The sequence below is a fragment of the Amia ocellicauda genome, chromosome 20, assembly GCF_036373705.1.
Source record: "Amia ocellicauda isolate fAmiCal2 chromosome 20, fAmiCal2.hap1, whole genome shotgun sequence".
Classification (NCBI taxonomy): domain Eukaryota; kingdom Metazoa; phylum Chordata; class Actinopteri; order Amiiformes; family Amiidae; genus Amia; species Amia ocellicauda.
The window spans coordinates 243,832-263,916 of record NC_089869.1 but is presented as its reverse complement, the minus strand read 5'-3'; the positions used below and the strand labels follow the sequence as shown (position 1 = coordinate 263,916).

Below are 20,085 nucleotides of genomic sequence, written 5' to 3'. Positions count from 1 at the left end.
CTCGTGTTGGCTGCATCATTCATGTTTAATGGGTTAAAGTTCTGATTGGTACTTATTCCTCGTTCAGCCGGTTCAAACACTTATCACCTGAGAATTGGTCCTACAGTGGTAGAGATCTCACCTGCCACTCGGGAGGTGTCTGCTTGATTCGCGGCCAATTTTTTTCTCCGTTCTATATAGAAGAGGTTAGCTATTATTGTAACAACCAGACATTTGTCTCTCTCTCTCTGTCACTCACTCACTCATCTATCTATAATGATTGTTACTTATTCCTTGTTCAACTACTCGAAACCCTTGTCACCTGAGCATTGGTCCTACAGACGTAGAGGCCTCACCTGCCACTCGGGAGGCCTTTGCTTGATTCGCGGCCAATGGTTTTCCTCGTTCTATATAGTAGAGGATGGCAAATCATTGCAACAACCAGACATTTGTGTCTGTCTCTCTCTCTCTCTCACTTACTCTGTCATATATTTATAATGATTGGTACTTCTTTCTACTTCGTCCCATCTGGACGTTCCTGATACCCGCGCCTTTGTAATCCTGAGGTCTGGGTCTGATTGGAACTATTTCCTCCTTCTGCATAGACGATGATGACTGCATCGTGCCATCCAGAGGTTCGTCTGTGCCTCATTGGCTCGTGTTGGCTGAATCATTCATGTTTTATGGGTTAAAGTTCTAATTGGTACTTATTCCTCCTTCAGCCGGTTCAAACACCTATCACCAGAGAATTGGTCCTACAGTGGTAGAGATCTCACCTGCCACTCGGAGGTGTCTGCTTGATTCGTGGCTAATTTTTTTCTCCGTTGAATATAGAAGAGGATGGGAATTATTGTAACAACCAGACATTTGTGTCTGTCTCTCTCTCTCTCTTTCACTCACTCACTCATCTATCTATTATGATTGGTACTTCTTTCTACATCATCCCATCCGGACATTACTGTAACCTGTGACTTAGTAATCCCGAGATCTAAGTCTCATCGTTACTTATTCCTCTTTCATCCACTTGAAACCCTTGTCACCTGAGCATTTGTGCTACAGTGGTAGCGATCTCACCGGCCACTCGGGAGGTTGTTGCTTGATTCGCGGACAATGGTTATCCCCGATCTATATAGAAGAGGATGGCTATTATTGTAACAACCAGACATTTGTGTCTGTCTCTCTCTCTCACTAACTCAGTCATCTATTTATAATGATTGGTACTTCTTTCTACTTCGTCCCATCTGGACGTTCCTGATACCCGCGCCTTAGTAATCCTGAGGTCTAAGTCTGATTGGTACTTATTCATCGTTCAACCATTTGAAACCCTTGTCACCTGACCATTGGTCCGACAGTGGTAGAGATCTCACCTTCCACTAGGGAGGTTTTGCTTGATTCGCGGCCAATGGTTTTCCCCATTCTATGTAGAAGAGGATGGCTATTATTGTAACAACCAGACATTTGTGTCTGTCTCTCTCTCTCTTTCACTCACTCACTCATCTATCTATAATGATTGTTACTTATTCGTTGTTCAACTACTCGAAACCCTTGTCACCTGAGCATTGGTCCTACAGACGTAGAGACCTCACCTGCCACTCGGGAGGTTGTTGCTTGATTCACGGCCAATGGTTATCCTCGATCTATATGGAAGAGGATGGCTATTATTGTAACAACCAGACATTTGTGTCTTTCTGTCTCTCTCGCTCACTAACTCAGTCATCTATTTATAATGATTGGTACTTCTTTCTACTTCATCCAATCTGGACGTTCCTGATACCCGCGCCTTAGTAATCCTGAGGTCTGGGTCTGATTGGTAATTTTTCCTCCTTCTGCATAGACGACGATGACTGCATCGTGCCATCCAGAGGTTCGTCTGTGCCTCATTGGCTTGTGTTGGCTGCATCATTCATGTTTAATGGGTTAAAGTTCTGATTGGTACTTATTCCTCCTTCAGCCGGTTCAAACACTTATCACCTGAGAATTGGTCCTACAGTGGTAGAGATCTCACCTGCAACTCGGGAGGTGTCTGCTTGATTCGCGGCCAATTTTTTTCTCCGTTCTATGTAGAAGAGGTTAGCTATTATTGTAACAACCAGACATTTGTCTCTCTCTCTCTGTCACTCACTCACTCATCTATCTATAATGATTGTTACTTATTCCTTGTTCAACTACTCGAAACCCTTGTCACCTGAGCATTGGTCCTACAGACGTAGAGACCTCACCTGCCACTCGGGAGGCCTTTGCTTGATTCGCGGCCAATGGTTTTCCTCGTTCTATATAGTAGAGGATGGCAAATCATTGCAACAACCAGACATTTGTGTCTGTCTCTCTCTCTCTCTCACTTACTCTGTCATCTATTTATAATGATTGGTACTTCTTTCTACTTCGTCCCATCTGGACGTTCCTGATACCCGCGCCTTTGTAATCCTGAGGTCTGGGTCTGATTGGTACTTTTTCCTCCTTCTGCATAGACGATGATGACTGCATCGTGCCATCCAGAGGTTCGTCTGTGCCTCATTGGCTCGTGTTGGCTGCATCATTCATGTTTTGTGGGTTAAAGTTCTGATTGGTACTTATTCCTCCTTCAGCCGGTTCAAACACCTATCACCTGAGAATTGGTCCTACAGTGGTAGAGATCTCACCTGCCACTCGGAGGTGTCTGCTTGATTCGCGGCCAATGGTTTTCCCCATTCTATGTAGAAGAGGATGGCTATTATTGTAACAACCAGACATTTGTGTCTGTCTCTCTCTCTCACTCACTCATCTATCTATAAAGATTGGTACCTCTTTCTACATCGCCCCATCCGGACGTTCCTGTTTCCAGTGCCTTAGTTATCCCGAGGTCTGGGTGTGATTGGAACTTATTCCTCTTTCTTCCACTTGAAACCCTTGTCACCTGAGCATTGGTCCGACAGTGGTAGCGATCTCACCTACCACTCGGGAGGTTGTTGCTTGATTCACGGACAATGGTTATCCCCGATCTATATAGAAGAGGATGGCTATTATTGTAACAACCAGACATTTGTGTCTGTCTCTCTCTCTCACTCACTCATCTATCTATAGAGATTGGTACCTCTTTCTACATCGTCCCATCCGGACGTTCCTGCTTCCCGTGCCTTAGTTATCCCGAGGTCTAAGTCTGATTGGTACTTATTCATCGTTCAACCATTTGAACCCTTGTCACCTGACCATTGGTCCGACAGTGGTAGAGATCTCACCTTCCATTCGGGAGGTTGTTGCTTGATTCGCGGCCAATGGTTTTCCCCATTCTATGTAGAAGAGGATGGCTATTATTGTAACAACCAGACATTTGTGTCTGTCTCTCTCTCTCTTTCACTCACTCACTCATCTATCTATAATGATTGGTACCTCTTTCTACATCATCCCATCCGGACGTTCCTGTTTCCCGCGCCTTAGTAATCCCGAGGTCTTGGTCTGATTGGTACTTATTCCTCGTTCATCCACTTGATACCCTTGTCACCTGAGCATTGGTCCTACAGTGGTAGAGATCTCAGCTGCCACGCAGGAATTCATTGCTCGATTCGCGGCCAATGGTTTTCCCCGTTCTATATAGAACAGGATGGCAAATAATTGCAAAAACCAGACATTTGTGTCTGTCTCTCTCTCTCACTCACTCATCTATCTAAAAAGATTGGTACCTCTTTCTACATCGTCCCATCCGGACGTTCCTGTTTCCCGTGCCTTAGTTATCCCGAGGTCTGGGTCTGATTGGTACTTTTTCCTCCTTCTGCATAGACGACGATGACTGCATCGTGCCATCCAGAGGTTCGTCTGTGCCTCATTGGCTCGTGTTGGCTGCATCATTCATGTTTTATGGGTTAAAGTTCTGATTGGTACTTATTCCTCCTTCAGCCGGTTCAAACACTTGTCACCTGAGCATTGGTCCTACAGTGGTAGAGATCTCACCTGCCACTCGGGAGGTGTCTGCTTGATTCGCGGCCAATGGTTTTCCCCGTTCTATATAGTAGAGGATGGCAAATAATTGCTACAACCAGACATTTGTGTCTGTCTCACTCACTCACTCATCTATCCAATTATCTTTAATGATTAGTACTTCTTTCCCATTCAACCACTTAAGATTTTCATAACCTGAGCATTGGTTGTTCAGTGGTAGAATTCTCGGCTGCCACGCGGGAGGCCTGGGTTCGATTCCCGACCAATGCATTTTCCTCGTTCTGCAAAGAAGACAATGATTACATCGTCCCATCCGGACGTTACTGTAACCCGTGACTTAGTAATCGCGAGATCTAAGTCTCATCGGTACTTATTCCTCTTTCATCCACTTGAAACCCTTGTCACCTGAGCATTTGTGCTACAGTGGTAGAGATCTCACCATCCACTCGGGAGGTTGTTGCTTGATTCGAGGCCAATGGTTATCCTCGATCTATATAGAAGAGGATGGCTATTATTGTAACAACCAGACATTTGTGTCTGTCTCTCTCTCTCTTTCACTAACTCACTCATCTATCTATAATGATTGGTACTTCTTTCTACTTCATCCCATCTGGACGTTCCTGATACCCGCGCCTTAGTAATCCTGAGGTCTGGGTCTGATTGGTACTTTTTCCTCCTTCTGCATAGACGACGATGACTGCATCGTGCCATCCAGAGTTTCGTCTGTGCCTCATTGGCTCGTGTTGGCTGCATCATTCATGTTTAATGGGTTAAAGTTCTGATTGGTACTTATTCCTCGTTCAGCCGGTTCAAACACTTATCACCTGAGAATTGGTCCTACAGTGGTAGAGATCTCACCTGCCACTCGGGAGGTGTCTGCTTGATTCGCGGCCAATTTTTTTCTCCGTTCTATATAGAAGAGGTTAGCTATTATTGTAACAACCAGACATTTGTCTCTCTCTCTCTGTCACTCACTCACTCATCTATCTATAATGATTGTTACTTATTCCTTGTTCAACTACTCGAAACCCTTGTCACCTGAGCATTGGTCCTACAGACGTAGAGGCCTCACCTGCCACTCGGGAGGCCTTTGCTTGATTCGCGGCCAATGGTTTTCCTCGTTCTATATAGTAGAGGATGGCAAATCATTGCAACAACCAGACATTTGTGTCTGTCTCTCTCTCTCTCTCACTTACTCTGTCATCTATTTATAATGATTGGTACTTCTTTCTACTTCGTCCCATCTGGACGTTCCTGATACCCGCGCCTTTGTAATCCTGAGGTCTGGGTCTGATTGGTACTTTTTCCACCTTCTGCATAGACGATAATGACTGCATCGTGCCATCCAGAGGTTCGTCTGTGCCTCATTGGCACATGTTGGCTGAATCATTCATGTTTTATGGGTTAAAGTTCTGATTGGTACTTATTCCTCCTTCAGCCGGTTCAAACACCTATCACCTGAGAATTGGTCCTACAGTGGTAGAGATGTCACCTGCCACTCAGAGGTGTCTGCTTGATTCGTGGCCAATTTTTTTCTCCGTTCTATATAGAAGAGGATGGGAATTATTGTAACAACCAGACATTTGTGTCTGTCTCTCTCTCTCTCTTTCACTCACTCACTCATCTATCTATAATGATTGGTACTTCTTTCTACATCATCCCATCCGGACGTTACTGTAACCTGTGACTTAGTAATCCCGAGATCTAAGTCTCATCGTTACTTATTCCTCGTTCATCCACTTGAAACCCTTGTCACCTGACCATTGGTCCGACAGTGGTAGAGATCTCACCTTCCACTAGGGAGGTTGTTGCTTGATTCGCGGCCAATGGTTTTCCCCATTCTATGTAGAAGAGGATGGCTATTATTGTAACAACCAGACATTTGTGTCTGTCTCTCTCTCTCTCTTTCACTCACTCACTCATCAATCTATAATGATTGGTACTTCTTTCTACATCATCCCATCCGGACGTTCCTGTTTCCTGCGCCATAGTAATCCCGAGGTCATGGTCTGATTGGTACTTATTCATCGTTCAACCATTTCAAACCCTTGTCACCTGACCATTGGTCCAACAGTGGTAGAGATCTCACCTTCCACTCGGGAGGTTGTTGCTTGATTCGCGGCCAATGGTTTTCCCCATTCTATGTAGAAGAGGATGGCTATTATTGTAACAACCAGACATTTGTGTCTGTCTCTCTATCTCTCTCACTCACTCATCTATCTGTAAAGATTGGTACCTCTTTCTACATCGTCCCATCCAGACGTTCCTGTTTCCCGTGCCCTAGTTATCCCGAGGTCTGGGTATGATTGGAACTTATTCCTCGTTCATCCACTTGAAACCCTTGTCACCTGAGCATTTGTGCTACAGTGGTAGATATCTCACCTTCCACTCGGGAGGTTGTTGCTTGATTCGCGGCCAATGGTTATCCCCGATCTATATAGAAGAGGATGGCTATTATTGTAACAACCACACATTTGTGTCTGTCTCTCTCTCTCACTCACTCATCTATCTATAAAGATTGGTTCCTCTTTCTACATCGTCCCATCCGGACGTTCCTGTTTCCCGCGCCTTAGTAATCCCGAGGTCTTGGTCTGATTGGTACTTATTCCTCGTTCATCCACTTGATACCCTTGTCACCTGAGCATTGGTCCTACAGTGGTAGAGATCTCAGCAGCCACGCAGGAATTCATTGCTCGATTCGCGGCCAATGGTTTTCCCCGTTCTATATAGAACAGGATGGCAAATAATTGCAACAACCAGACATTTGTGTCTGTCTCTCTCTCTCACTCACTCATCTATCTATAAAGATTGGTACCTCTTTCTACATCGTCCCATCCGGACGTTCCTGTTTCCCGTGCCTTAGTTATCCCGAGGTCTTGGTCTGATTGGTACTTATTCATCGTTCAACCATTTCAAACCCTTGTCACCTGACCATTGGTCCAACAGTGGTAGAGATCTCACCTTCCACTCGGGAGGTTGTTGCTTGATTCGCGGCCAATGATTTTCCCCATTCTATGTAGAAGAGGATGGCTATTATTGTAACAACCAGACATTTGTGTCTGTCTCTCTCTCTCTCTAACTCACTCATCTATCTGTAAAGATTGGTACCTCTTTCTACATCGTCCCATCAAGACGTTCCTTTTTCCCCTGCCCTAGTTATCCCGAGGTCTGGGTATAATTGGAACTTATTCCTCTTTCAACCATTTGAAACCCATGTCACCTGAGCATTGGTCCCACAGTGGTAGAGATCTCAGCTGCCACTCGGGAATTCATTGCTTGATTCGCGGCCAATGGTTTTCCTCGTTCTATATAGAACAGGATGGCAAATAATTGCAACAACCAGACATTTGTGTCTGTCTCTCTCTCTCACTCACTCATCTATCTATAAAGATTGGTACCTCTTTCTACATCATCCCATACATACGTTCCTGTTTCCCGCGCCTTAGTAATCCCGAGGTCTTGGTCTGATTGGTACTTATTCATCGTTCAACCATTTCAAACCCTTGTCACCTGACCATTGGTCCGACAGTAGTAGAGATCTCACCTGCCACTCGGGAGGTTGTTGCTTGATTCGCGGCCAATGGTTATCCTCGATCTATATAGAAGAGGATGGCTATTATTGTAACAACCAGACATTTGTGTCTGTCTCTCTCTCTCTTTCACTCACTCACTCATCTATCTATAATGATTGTTACTTATTCCTTGTTCAACTACTCGAAACCCTTGTCACCTGAGCATTGGTCCTACAGACGTAGAGACCTCACCTGCCACTCGGGAGGCCTTTACTTGATTTGCGGCCAATGGTTTTCCTCGTTCTATATAGTAGAGGATGGCAAATCATTGCAACAACCAGACATTTGTGTCTGTCTCACTCAGTCACTCATCTATCCTATTATCTATAATGATTAGTACTTCTTTCCCATTCAACCACTTAAGATTTTCATAACCCGAGCATTGGTTGTTCAGTGGTAGAATTCTCGGCTGCCACGCGGGAGGCCTGGGTTCGATTCCCGGCCAATGCATTTTCCTCGTTCTGCAAAGAAGACAATGATTACATCGTCCCATCCGGATGTTACTGTAACCCGTGACTTAGTAATCCCGAGGTCTGGGTCTGATTGGTACTTATTCCTCCTTCAGCCGGTTCAAACACTTGTCACCTGAGCATTGGTCCTACAGTGGTAGAGATCTCATCTGCCACTCGGAAGGTGTCTGCTTTATTCGCGGCCAATTTTTTTCTCCGTTCTATATAGAAGAGGATGGCTATTATTGTAACAACCAGACATTTGTGTCTGTCTTTCTCTCTCACTAACTCAGTCATCTATTTATAATGATTGGTACTTCTTTCTACTTCGTCCCATCTGGACGTTCCTGATACCCGCGCCTTAGTAATCCTGAGGTCTGGGTCTGATTGGTACGTTTTCCTCCTTCTGCATAGACGACGATGACTGCATCGTGCCATCCAGAGGTTCGTCTGTGCCTCATTGGCTCGTGTTGGCTGCATCATTCATGTTTTATGGGTTAAAGTTCTGATTGGTACTTATTCCTCCTTCAGCCGGTTCAAACACTTGTCACCTGAGCATTGGTCCTACAGTGGTAGAGATCTCACCTGCCACTCGGGAGGTGTCTGCTTGATTCGCGGCCAATGGTTTTCCCCGTTCTATATAGTAGAGGATGGCAAATAATTGCTACAACCAGACATTTGTGTCTGTCTCACTCACCCACTCATCTATCCAATTATCTTTAATGATTAGTACTTCTTTCCCATTCAACCACTTAAGATTTTCATAACCTGAGCATTGGTTGTTCAGTGGTAGAATTCTCGGCTGCCACGCGGGAGGCCTGGGTTCGATTCCCGGCCAATGCATTTTCCTCGTTCTGCAAAGAAGACAATGATTACATCGTCCCATCCGGACGTTACTGTAACCCGTGACTTAGTAATCCCGAGATCTAAGTCTCATCGGTACTTATTCCTCATTCATCCACTTGAAACCCTTGTCACCTGAGCATTTGTGCTACAGTGGTAGAGATCTCACCATCCACTCGGGAGGTTGTTGCTTGATTCGAGGCCAATGGTTATCCTCGATCTATATAGAAGAGGATGGCTATTATTGTAACAACCAGAAATTTGTGTCTGTCTCTCTCTCTCTTTCACTCACTCACTCATCTATCTATAATGATTGGTACTTCTTTCTACATCATCCCATCCGGACGTTCCTGTTTCCCGCGCCTTAGTAATCCCGAGGTCTTGGTCTGATTGGTACTTATTCATCGTTCAACCATTTCAAACCCTTGTCACCTGACCATTGGTCCGACAGTGGTAGAGATCTCACCTGCCACTCGGGAGGTTGTTGCTTGATTCGCGGCCAATGGTTATCCTCGATCTATATAGAAGAGGATGGCAAATCATTGCAACAACCAGACATTTGTCTCTCTCTCTCTGTCACTCACTCACTCATCTATCTATAATGATTGTTACTTATTCCTTGTTCAACTACTCGAAACCCTTGTCACCTGAGCATTGGTCCTACAGACGTAGAGGCCTCACCTGCCACTCGGGAGGCCTTTGCTTGATTCGCGGCCAATGGTTTTCCTCGTTCTATATAGAAGAGGATGGCAAATCATTGCAACAACCAGACATTTGTGTCTGTCTCTCTCTCTCTCTCACTTACTCTGTCATCAATTTATAATGATTGGTACTTCTTTCTACTTCGTCCCATCTGGACGTTCCTGATACCCGCGCCTTTGTAATCCTGAGGTCTGGGTCTGATTGGAACTTTTTCCTCCTTCTGCATAGACGATGATGACTGCATCGTGCCATCCAGAGGTTCGTCTGTGCCTCATTGGCTCGTGTTGGCTGAATCATTCATGTTTTATGGGTTAAAGTTCTGATTGGTACTTATTCCTCCTTCAGCCGGTTCAAACACCTATCACCTGAGAATTGGTCCTACAGTGGTAGAGATCTCACCTGCCACTCGGAGGTGTCTGCTTGATTCGTGGCCAATTTTTTTCTCCGTTCTATATAGAAGAGGATGGGAATTATTGTAACAACCAGACATTTGTGTCTGTCTCTCTCTCTCTCTTTCACTCACTCACTCATCTATCTATAATGATTGGTACTTCTTTCTACATCATCCCATCCGGACGTTACTGTAACCTGTGACTTAGTAATCCCGAGATCTAAGTCTCATCGTTACTTATTCCTCGTTCATCCACTTGAAACCCTTGTCACCTGAGCATTTGTGCTACAGTGGTAGATATCTCACCTTCCACTCTGGAGGTTGTTGCTTGATTCACGGCCAATGGTTTTCCCCATTCTATGTAGAAGAGGATGGCTATTATTGTAACAACCAGACATTTGTGTCTGTCTCTCTCTCTCACTCACTCATCTATCTATAAAGATTGGTACCTCTTTCTACATCGTCCCATCCGGACGTTCCTGTTTCCAGTGCCTTAGTTATCCCGAGGTCTGGGTATGATTGGAACTTATTCCTCTTTCATCCTCTTGAAACCCTTGTCACCTGAGCATTGGTCCTACAGTGGTAGAGATCTCAGCTGCCACGCAGGAATTCATTGCTCGATTCGCGGCCAATGGTTTTCCCCGTTCTATATAGAACAGGATGGCAAATAATTGCAACAACCAGACATTTGTGTCTGTCTCTCTCTCTCACTCACTCATCTATCTAAAAAGATTGGTACCTCTTTCTACATCGTCCCATCCGGACGTTCCTGTTTCCCGTGCCTTAGTTATCCCGAGGTCTGGGTCTGATTGGTACTTTTTCCTCCTTCTGCATAGACGACGATGACTGCATCGTGCCATCCAGAGGTTCGTCTGTGCCTCATTGGCTCGTGTTGGCTGCATCATTCATGTTTTATGGGTTAAAGTTCTGATTGGTACTTATTCCTCCTTCAGCCGGTTCAAACACTTGTCACCTGAGCATTGGTCTTACAGTGGTAGAGATCTCACCTGCCACTCGGGAGGTGTCTGCTTGATTCGCGGCCAATGGTTTTCCCTGTTCTATATAGTAGAGGATGGCAAATAATTGCAACAACCAGACATTTGTGTCTGTCTCACTCACTCACTCATCTATCCTATTATCTATAATGATTAGTACTTCTTTCCCATTCAACCACTTAAAATTTGCATAACCTGAGCATTGGTTGTTCAGTGGTAGAATTCTCGCCTGCCACGCGGGAGGCCCGGGTTCGATTCCTGGCCAATGCATTTTCCTCGTTCTGCAAAGAAGACAATGATTACATCGTCCCATACGGGTATTACTGTAATCCCGAGATCTAACTCTCATCGGTACTTATTCCTCGTTCATACACTTGAAACCCTTGTCAACTGAGCATTGTTCCGACAGTGGTAGAGATCTCACCTGCCACTCGGGAGGTTGTTGCTTCATTCGCGGCCAATGGTTTTCCCCATTCTATGTAGAAGAGGATGGCTATTATTGTAACAACCAGACATTTGTGTCTGTCTCTCTCTCTCTTTCACTCACTCACTCATCTATCTATAATGATTGGTACCTCTTTCTACATCATCCCATCCGGACGTTCCTGTTTCCCGCGCCTTAGTAATCCCGAGGTCTTGGTCTGATTGGTACTTATTCCTCGTTCATCCACTTGATACCCTTGTCACCTGAGCATTGGTCCTACAGTGGTAGAGATCTCAGCTGCCACGCAGGAATTCATTGCTCGATTCGCGGCCAATGGTTTTCCCCGTTCTATATAGAACAGGATGGCAAATAATTGCAACAACCAGACATTTGTGTTTGTCTCTCTCTCTCACTCACTCATCTATCTAAAAAGATTGGTACCTCTTTCTACATCGTCCCATCCGGACGTTCCTGTTTCCTGTGCCTTAGTTATCCCGAGGTCTGGGTCTGATTGGTACTTTTTCCTCCTTCTGCATAGACGACGATGACTGCATCGTGCCATCCAGAGGTTCGTCTGTGCCTCATTGGCTCGTGTTGGCTGCATCATTCATGTTTTATGGGTTAAAGTTCTGATTGGTACTTATTCCTCCTTCAGCCGGTTCAAACACTTGTCACCTGAGCATTGGTCCTACAGTGGTAGAGATCTCACCTGCCACTCGGGAGGTGTCTGCTTGATTCGCGGCCAATGGTTTTCCCCGTTCTATATAGTAGAGGATGGCAAATAATTGCTACAACCAGACATTTGTGTCTGTCTCACTCACTCACTCATCTATCCAATTATCTTTAATGATTAGTACTTCTTTCCCATTCAACCACTTAAGATTTTCATAACCTGAGCATTGGTTGTTCAGTGGTAGAATTCTCGGCTGCCACGCGGGAGGCCTGGGTTCGATTCCCGGCCAATGCATTTTCCTCGTTCTGCAAAGAAGACAATGATTACATCGTCCCATCCGGACGTTACTGTAACCCGTGACTTAGTAATCCCGAGATCTAAGTCTCATCGGTACTTATTCCTCTTTCATCCACTTGAAACCCTTGTCACCTGAGCATTTGTGCTACAGTGGTAGAGATCTCACCATCCACTCGGGAGGTTGTTGCTTGATTCGAGGCCAATGGTTATCCTCGATCTATATAGAAGAGGATGGCTATTATTGTAACAACCAGACATTTGTGTCTGTCTCTCTCTCTCTTTCACTCACTCACTCATCTATCTATAATGATTGGTACTTCTTTCTACATCATCCCATCTGGACGTTCCTGATACCCGCGCCTTAGTAATCCCGAGGTCTTGGTCTGATTGGTACTTTTTCCTCCTTCTGCATAGACGACGATGACTGCATCGTGCCATCCAGAGGTTCGTCTGTGCCTCATTGGCTCGTGTTGGCTGCATCATTCATGTTTTATGGGTTAAAGTTCTGATTGGTACTTATTCCTCCTTCAGCCGGTTCAAACACTGATCACCTGAGAATTGGTCCTACAGTGGTAGAGATTTCACCTGCCACTCGGGAGGTTGTTGCTTGATTCGCGGCCAATGCTTATCCTCGATCTATATAGAAGAGGATGGCTATTATAGTAACAACCAGACATTTGTGTATGTCTCTCTCTCTCACTCACTCATCTATCTACAAAGATTGGTACCTCTTTCTACATCGTCCTATCCAGACGTTCCTGATTCCCGTGCCTTAGTTATCCCGAGGTCTGGGTATGATTGGAACTTATTCCTCTTTCAACCATTTGAAACCCATGTCACCTGAGCATTGGTCCTACATTGGTTGAGATCTCAGCTGCCACGCGGGAATTCATTGCTTGATTCGCGGCCAATGGTTTTCCCCGTTCTATATAGAACAGGATGGCAAATAATTGCAACAACCAGACATTTGTGTCTGTCTCTCTCTCTCACTCACTCATCTGTCTATAAAGATTGGTACCTCTTTCTACATCGTCCCATCCGGACGTTCCTGTTTCCCGTGCCTTAGTAATCCCGAGGTCTGGGTCTGATTGGTACTTATTCCTCCTTCAGCCGGTTCAAACACTTGTCACCTGAGCATTGGTCCTACAGTGGTAGAGATCTCACCTGCCACTCGGGAGGTTGTTGCTTGATTCGCGGCCAATGGTTATCCTCGATCTATATAGAAGAGGATGGCAAATCATTGCAACAACCAGACATTTGTCTCTCTCTCTCTGTCACTCACTCACTCATCTATCTATAATGATTGTTACTTATTCCTTGTTAAACTACTCGAAACCCTTGTCACCTGAGCATTGGTCCTACAGACGTAGAGGCCTCACCTGCCACTCGGGAGGCCTTTGCTTGATTCGCGGCCAATGGTTTTCCTCGTTCTATATAGAAGAGGATGGCAAATCATTGCAACAACCAGACATCTGTGTCTGTCTCTCTCTCTCTCTCACTTACTCTGTCATCTATTTATAATGATTAGTACTTCTTTCTACTTCGTCCCATCTGGACGTTCCTGATACCCGCGCCTTTGTAATCCTGAGGTCTGGGTCTGATTGGAACTTTTTCCTCCTTCTGCATAAACGATGATGACTGCATCGTGCCATCCAGAGGTTCGTCTGTGCCTCATTGGCTCGTGTTGGCTGAATCATTCATGTTTATTGGTTAAAGTTCTGATTGGTACTTATTCCTCCTTCAGCCGGTTCAACCACCTATCACCTGAGAATTGGTCCTACAGTGGTAGAGATCTCACCTGCCACTCGGAGGTGTCTGCTTGATTCGTGGCCAATTTTTTTCTCCGTTCTATATAGAAGAGGATGGGAATTATTGTAACAACCAGACTTTTGTGTCTGTCTCTCTCTCTCTCTTTCACTCACTCACTCATCTATCTATAATGATTGGTACTTCTTTCTACATCATCCCATCCGGACATTACTGTAACCTGTGACTTAGTAATCCCGAGATCTAAGTCTCATCGTTATTTATTCCTCGTTCATCCACTTGAAACCCTTGTCACCTGAGCATTTGTGCTACAGTGGTAGATATCTCACCTTCCACTCGGGAGGTTGTTGCTTGATTCGCGGCCAATGGTTTTCCCCATTCTATGTAGAAGAGGATGGCTATTATTGTAACAACCAGACATTTGTGTCTGTCTCTCTCTCTCACTCACTCATCTATCTATAAAGATTGGTACCTCTTTCTACATCGTCCCATCCGGACGTTCCTGTTTCCAGTGCCTTAGTTATCCCGAGGTCTGGGTATGATTGGAACTTATTCCTCTTTCATCCTCTTGAAACCCTTGTCACCTGAGCATTGGTCCTACAGTGGTAGAGATCTCAGCTGCCACGCAGGAATTCATTGCTCGATTCGCGGCCAATGGTTTTCCCCGTTCTATATAGAACAGGATGGCAAATAATTGCAACAACCAGACATTTGTGTCTGTCTCTCTCTCTCACTCACTCATCTATCTAAAAAGATTGGTACCTCTTTCTACATCGTCCCATCCGGACGTTCCTGTTTCCCGTGCCTTAGTTATCCCGAGGTCTGGGTCTGATTGGTACTTTTTCCTCCTTCTGCATAGACGACGATGACTGCATCGTGCCATCCAGAGGTTCGTCTGTGCCTCATTGGCTCGTGTTGGCTGCATCATTCATGTTTTATGGGTTAAAGTTCTGACTGGTACTTATTCCTCCTTCAGCCGGTTCAAACACTTGTCACCTGAGCATTGGTCCTACAGTGGTAGAGATCTCACCTGCCACTCGGGAGGTGTCTGCTTGATTCGCGGCCAATGGTTTTCCCCGTTCTATATAGTAGAGGATGGCAAATAATTGCTACAACCAGACATTTGTGTCTGTCTCACTCACTCACTCATCTATCCTATTATCTATAATGATTAGTACTTCTTTACCATTCAACCACTTAAAATTTGCATAACCTGAGCATTGGTTGTTCAGTGGTAGAATTCTCGCCTGCCACGCGGGAGGCCCGGGTTCGATTCCCGGCCAATGCATTTTCCTCGTGCTGCAAAGAAGACAATGATTACATCGTCCCATACGGGCGTTACTGTAACCCTGACTTAGTAATCCCGAGATCTAAGTCTCATCGGTACTTATTCCTCGTTCATCCACTTGAAACCCTTGTCAACTGAGCATTGTTCCGACAGTGGTAGAGATCTCACCTGCCACTCGGGAGGTTGTTGCTTCATTCGCGGCCAATGGTTTTCCCCATTCTATGTAGAAGAGGATGGCTATTTTTGTAACAACCAGACATTTGTGTCTGTTTCTCTCTCTCTTTCACTCACTCACTCATCTATCTATAATTATTGGTACCTCTTTCTACATCATCCCATCCGGACGTTCCTGTTTCCCGCGCCTTAGTAATCCCGAGGTCTTGGTCTGATTGGTACTTATTCCTCGTTCATCCACTTGAAACCCTTGTCACCTGAGCATTGGTCCTACAGTGGTAGAGATCTCAGCTGCCACGCAGGAATTCATTGCTCGATTCGCGGCCAATGGTTTTCCCCATTCTATGTAGAAGAGGATGGCTATTATTGTAACAACCAGACATTTGTGTCTTTCTGTCTCTCTCTCTCACTAACTCAGTCATCTAATTATAATGATTGGTACTTCTTTCTACTTCATCCCATCTGGACGTTCCTGATACCCGCGCCTTAGTAATCCTGAGGTCTGGGTCTGATTGGTACTTTTTCCTCCTTCTGCATAGACGACGATGACTGCATCGTGCCATCCAGAGGTTCGTCTGTGCCTCATTGGCTCGTGTTGGCTGCATCATTCATGTTTAATGGGTTAAAGTTCTGATTGGTACTTATTCCTCGTTCAGCCGGTTCAAACACTTATCACCTGAGAATTGGTCCTACAGTGGTAGAGATCTCACCTGCCACTCGGGAGGTGTCTGCTTGATTCGCGGCCAATTTTTTTCTCCGTTCTATATAGAAGAGGTTAGCTATTATTGTAACAACCAGACATTTGTCTCTCTCTCTCTCTGTCACTCACTCACTCATCTATCTATAATGATTGTTACTTATTCCTTGTTCAACTACTCGAAACCCTTGTCACCTGAGCATTGGTCCTACAGACGTAGAGGCCTCACCTGCCACTCGGGAGGCCTTTGCTTGATTCGCGGCCAATGGTTTTCCTCGTTCTATATAGTAGAGGATGGCAAATCATTGCAACAACCAGACATTTGTGTCTGTTTCTCTCTCTCTCTTTCACTCACTCACTCATCTATCTATAATGATTGGTACTTCTTTCTACATCATCCCATCCGGACGTTACTGTAACCTGTGACTTAGTAATCCCGAGATCTAAGTCTCATCGTTACTTATTCCTCGTTCATCCACTTGAAACCCTTGTCACCTGAGCATTTGTGCTACAGTGGTAGATATCTCACCTTCCACTCGGGAGGCTGTTGCTTGATTCGCGGCCAATGGTTTTCCCCATTCTATGTAGAAGAGGATGGCTATTATTGTAACAACCAGACATTTGTGTCTGTCTCTCTCTCTCACTCACTCATCTATCTATAAAGATTGGTACCTCTTTCTACATCGTCCCATCCGGACGTTCCTGTTTCCAGTGCCTTAGTTATCCCGAGGTCTGGGTATGATTGGAACTTATTCCTCTTTCATCCTCTTGAAACCCTTGTCACCTGAGCATTGGTCCGCCAGTGGTAGCGATCTCACCGGCCACTCGGGAGGTTGTTGCTTGATTCGCGGACAATGGTTATCCCCGATCTATATAGAAGAGGATGGCTATTATTGTAACAACCAGACATTTGTGTCTGTCTCTCTCTCTCACTAACTCAGTCATCTATTTATAATGATTGGTACTTCTTTCTACTTCGTCCCATCTGGACGTTCCTGATACCCGCGCCTTAGTAATCCTGAGGTCTAAGTCTGATTGGTACTTATTCATCGTTCAACCATTTGAAACCCTTGACACCTGACCATTGGTCCGACAGTGGTAGAGATCTCACCTTCCACTAGGGAGGTTGTTGCTTGATTCGCGGCCAATGGTTTTCCCCATTCTATGTAGAAGAGGATGGCTATTATTGTAACAACCAGACATTTGTGTCTGTCTCTCTCTCTCACTCACTCATCTATCTATAGAGATTGGTACCTCTTTCTACATCGTCCCATCCGGACGTTCCTGTTTCCCGTGCCTTAGTTATCCCGAGGTCTAAGTCTGATTGGTACTTATTCATCGTTCAACCATTTGAAACCCTTGTCACCTGACCATTGGTCCGACAGTGGTAGAGATCTCAGCTGCCACGCAGGAATTCATTGCTCGATTCGCGGCCAATGGTTTTCCCCGTTCTATATAGAACAGGATGGCAAATTATTGCAACAACCAGACATTTGTGTCTGTCTCTCTCTCTCACTCACTCATCTATCTAAAAAGATTGGTACCTCTTTCTACATCGTCCCATCCGGACGTTCCTGTTTCCCGTGCATAAGTTATCCCGAGGTCTGGGTCTGATTGGTACTTTTTCCTCCTTCTGCATAGACGACGATGACTGCATCGTGCCATCCAGAGGTTCGTCTGTGCCTCATTGGCTCGTGTTGGCTGCATCATTCATGTTTTATGGGTTAAAGTTCTGATTGGTACTTATTTTTCCTTCAGCCGGTTCAAACACTTGTCACCTGAGCATTGGTCCTACAGTGGTAGAGATCTCACCTGCCACTCGGAGGTGTCTGCTTGATTCGTGGCCAATTTTTTTCTCCATTCTATATAGAAGAGGATGGGAATTATTGTAACAACCAGACATTTGTGTCTGTTTCTCTCTCTCTCTTTCACTCACTCACTCATCTATCTATAATGATTGGTACTTCTTTCTACATCATCCCATCCGGACGTTACTGTAACCTGTGACTTAGTAATCCCGAGATCTAAGTCTCATCGTTACTTATTCCTCGTTCATCCACTTGAAACCCTTGTCACCTGAGCATTTGTGCTACAGTGGTAGATATCTCACCTTCCACTCGGGAGGTTGTTGCTTGATTCGCGGCCAATGGTTTTCCCCATTCTATGTAGAAGAGGATGGCTATTATTGTAACAACCAGACATTTGTGTCTGTCTCTCTCTCTCACTCACTCATCTATCTATAAAGATTGGTACCTCTTTCTACATCGTCCCATCCGGACGTTCCTGTTTCCAGTGCCTTAGTTATCCCGAGGTCTGGGTATGATTGGAACTTATTCCTCTTTCATCCTCTTGAAACCCTTGTCACCTGAGCATTGGTCCGCCAGTGGTAGCGATCTCACCGGCCACTCGGGAGGTTGTTGCTTGATTCGCGGACAATGGTTATCCCCGATCTATATAGAAGAGGATGGCTATTATTGTAACAACCAGACATTTGTGTCTGTCTCTCTCTCTCACTAACTCAGTCATCTATTTATAATGATTGGTACTTCTTTCTACTTCGTCCCATCTGGACGTTCCTGATACCCGCGCCTTAGTAATCCTGAGGTCTAAGTCTGATTGGTACTTATTCATCGTTCAACCATTTGAAACCCTTGTCACCTGACCATTGGTCCGACAGTGGTAGAGATCTCACCTTCCACTAGGGAGGTTGTTGCTTGATTCGCGGCCAATGGTTTTCCCCATTCTATGTAGAAGAGGATGGCTATTATTGTAACAACCAGACATTTGTGTCTGTCTCTCTCTCTCACTCACTCATCTATCTATAAAGATTGGTACCTCTTTCTACATCGTCCCATCCGGACGTTCCTGTTTCCAGTGCCTTAGTTATCCCGAGGTCTGGGTATGATTGGAACTTATTCCTCTTTCATCCTCTTGAAACCCTTGTCACCTGAGCATTGGTCCGCCAGTGGTAGCGATCTCACCGGCCACTCGGGAGGTTGTTGCTTGATTCGCGGACAATGGTTATCCCCGATCTATATAGAAGAGGATGGCTATTATTGTAACAACCAGACATTTGTGTCTGTCTCTCTCTCTCACTAACTCAGTCATCTATTTATAATGATTGGTACTTCTTTCTACTTCGTCCCATCTGGACGTTCCTGATACCCGCGCCTTAGTAATCCTGAGGTCTAAGTCTGATTGGTACTTATTCATCGTTCAACCATTTGAAACCCTTGTCACCTGACCATTGGTCCGACAGTGGTAGAGATCTCACCTTCCACTAGGGAGGTTGTTGCTTGATTCGCGGCCAATGGTTTTCCCTATTCTATGTAGAAGAGGATTGCTATTATTGTAACAACCAGACATTTGTGTCTGTCTCTCTCTCTCACTCACTCATCTATCTATAGAGATTGGTACCTCTTTCTACATCGTCCCATCCGGACGTTCCTGTTTCCCGTGCCTTAGTTATCCCGAGGTCTAAGTCTGATTGGTACTTATTCATCGTTCAACCATTTGAAACCCTTGTCACCTGACCATTGGTCCGACAGTGGTAGAGATCTCAGCTGCCACGCAGGAATTCATTGCTCGATTCGCGGCCAATGGTTTTCCCCGTTCTATATAGAACAGGATGGCAAATTATTGCAACAACCAGACATTTGTGTCTGTCTCTCTCTCTCACTCACTCATCTATCTAAAAAGATTGGTACCTCTTTCTACATCGTCCCATCCGGACGTTCCTGTTTCCCGTGCATAAGTTATCCCGAGGTCTGGGTCTGATTGGTACTTTTTCCTCCTTCTGCATAGACGACGATGACTGCATCGTGCCATCCAGAGGTTCGTCTGTGCCTCATTGGCTCGTGTTGGCTGCATCATTCATGTTTTATGGGTTAAAGTTCTGATTGGTACTTATTCCTCCTTCAGC

General features: G+C 45.2%; 5 non-coding genes across 5 annotated transcripts; all 5 read left to right on the top strand.

The window, feature by feature from the left end:
- The first annotated feature begins 7,842 nt into the window (after positions 1-7,842).
- trnag-gcc (transfer RNA glycine (anticodon GCC)) lies at positions 7,843-7,913 on the top strand. Its single transcript has one exon. It is a non-coding gene; the product is annotated as a tRNA-Gly (tRNA).
- Positions 7,914-8,684: 771 nt separating this feature from the next.
- trnag-gcc (transfer RNA glycine (anticodon GCC)) lies at positions 8,685-8,755 on the top strand. The gene has a single exon. It is a non-coding gene; the product is annotated as a tRNA-Gly (tRNA).
- Positions 8,756-11,042: 2,287 nt separating this feature from the next.
- Positions 11,043-11,113, top strand: trnag-gcc (transfer RNA glycine (anticodon GCC)). The gene has a single exon. It is a non-coding gene; the product is annotated as a tRNA-Gly (tRNA).
- Positions 11,114-12,163: 1,050 nt separating this feature from the next.
- On the top strand, positions 12,164-12,234 carry trnag-gcc (transfer RNA glycine (anticodon GCC)). The gene has a single exon. It is a non-coding gene; the product is annotated as a tRNA-Gly (tRNA).
- Positions 12,235-15,221: 2,987 nt separating this feature from the next.
- trnag-gcc (transfer RNA glycine (anticodon GCC)) lies at positions 15,222-15,292 on the top strand. Its single transcript has one exon. It is a non-coding gene; the product is annotated as a tRNA-Gly (tRNA).
- The last annotated feature ends 4,793 nt before the right edge of the window (positions 15,293-20,085 follow it).